This window comes from Octopus bimaculoides, chromosome 25 (assembly GCF_001194135.2).
Source record: "Octopus bimaculoides isolate UCB-OBI-ISO-001 chromosome 25, ASM119413v2, whole genome shotgun sequence".
Lineage (NCBI taxonomy): Eukaryota > Metazoa > Mollusca > Cephalopoda > Octopoda > Octopodidae > Octopus > Octopus bimaculoides.
The window spans coordinates 19278-21570 of record NC_069005.1 but is presented as its reverse complement, the minus strand read 5'-3'; the positions used below and the strand labels follow the sequence as shown (position 1 = coordinate 21570).

Genomic DNA, 2293 nt, shown 5'->3' with positions numbered 1-2293 from the left:
TATATATATATATATATATATATATATATATATATATATATGTGTGTGTGTATGTGTGTATGATTCCACTTGGTCGTAGCCATACTAATTCTAAATGAAGGCAAATTAGTCAATGTTTCTCTAGATATACCTGAGACGCGGAATGGCTATTGTTGGAACTCCTGAGATCACAGTTCTGGCTTAGTCAGAGTTGACCTGGGGCTAAACTACACGAACAACACACACACACATATATAATTATTTGACACTTGTAACCGTTTATAAATACCCTGATTTTCGACCAACTTTCCAAAACGAAATATTTTTCTTTGCTCTTATGGTTTCACTGGTGTATGAAGAGGGGAGAAAAATCATTTATGCAAAGAAACCTCTCCCTTTCGAAACCAACTCACCTGTGACTGTCCTGGTTCTATGATACTAACTTCCTGTTTTAAAGTCAGGTAGCAAAACTACCCTTTGCTACTGTGTCTGTTTTGACAGGGTTTTTATGGTTAGATGCTCTTCCTATCACCAGCCACTTTGCAGGGTGGACTTCATGCCTTTTACATGGTACTAGCACAGATGGGGTTAGTTTTGACTTGATTTTTACTGCTGGATACCCTTCCAAATGCCAACCATTTTACAGTGTGGACTGGGATGCTTTTTACATGGCACCAGCACTGACAGGGTTACCTAGTAACTCGCAAGACAAGGGATTATGAGAGGAGCAGGGGGGCATTTGAGAATGGGAACTCGTGTCAGAGGATGAAAGGTTAGAGGGTGACAAAGAGACAGAGAGGCAGAAACAGGTGTCTTACTATAACGGAGGAGGAATTGAAGGAGGTGATCCAATATCAGATGAAAGGTTAGAGTGTGATAGAGAAATAGGGAGGAAGAAATAGGGGTCTTGCTATAATGAAGGGTGCATTGGAGGAGGTGATCCAGTATCAGATGAAAGGCTAGAGTGTGATAGAGAAATAGGGAGGAAGAAATAGGGGTCTTGCTATAGAGGAGGTACATAGGTACCCAGTGAGAGAGAGAGAATGACCAAGAATGAGGGCAGAAATAGATGTGTGGCCACCCAGCCAGAGGGAAGAGTAAAGGAAAGAGAGAGAGAAAGAAAGAACAGGTGAGAGATGGTTAAGTGCCAGGGTATACTCACAATTAACAAGGAACAGAGCAAAGATGTGTGTGTGTTTGTATGTAGTAGGCATGTGAAAACAGTGTTGAGGATTAAAATCAGTTCAAATAAGTTTTAGGCATATTTGACTTACAAAAATGCAATTTTTACAGTGGCCTGCTGCTGAGAAAACTCTCACTTTAGCCAGTAAGTATGAAATCACTAACAACGAATAATTTTTTTATGGGTATGTCACATTAATCTGTAAAAAATTATACTTATTTATTCACATTGTTTTCAATTAATTGTAACAAAGGTAATGTGTTTCAACAGAAATATAGTACACACACACACACACATATATATATACACACATACATGCACATGTTTTTTTTTGTTTTTTTTTATTTTTAAAGTTTCAGCTCAGAGCTGCGGCCATGTATATACACGCACACATATATATATATATATACACATACATGCACACACACACATATATATATATAATATATACACACACACACACACACACACACACATATATAAGACGAAGACAGGTGTATGAACAACAAGGAGGTGTAATAGCTTGACACTCGGAAAAGTGAGAAAGTCTTCTACGTTTCAAGCCTACGCTCTTCAACAGAAAGTAATAAGAGAAAATAAATTAAGGTTAGAGAGATGACTGGCACCTGTGCCAGTGGAGCGCTAACGGCACCGTCCGAGTGTGATCATTGCCAGAGCAGCTGTCTGGCTTCAGTGGCATGTAAATGGCACCACTGGAGCGAGATCGATACCAGCGTCACCTTACTGGCATTTGTGCCAATGGTACGTGAAAAAACATTCGAGCTAGGTTATTGCCAGTGACGCTGGACTGGCTCCTGTGCAGGTGGCACGTAAAATACACCATTTTGAGCGTGGCCATTGCCAGTACCACCTAACTGGCTCTTGTGCCGGTGGCATGTGAAAGCATCCACTACACTCTCAGAGTGGTTGGCGTTAGGAAGGACATCCAGCAGTAGAAACTCTGCCAGATCAGATTAGAGCCTGGTGCAGCCATCTGGTTCGCCAGTCCTCAATCAAATTGTCCAACCCATGCTAGTATGGAAAGCAGATGTTAAACGATGATGATGATGATGATCTGTATATATATATATATATATTTATATGAATATATACATGTATATATATATATAT

At 39.9% G+C, this 2293-nt stretch overlaps 1 protein-coding gene across 1 annotated transcript in view; it reads left to right on the top strand.

The window, feature by feature from the left end:
* The window catches only part of LOC106871702 (zinc finger protein 501), an 11309-nt gene that overhangs the window by 1012 nt on the left and 8004 nt on the right, over nt 1-2293 (top strand). The window lies entirely within an intron of this gene.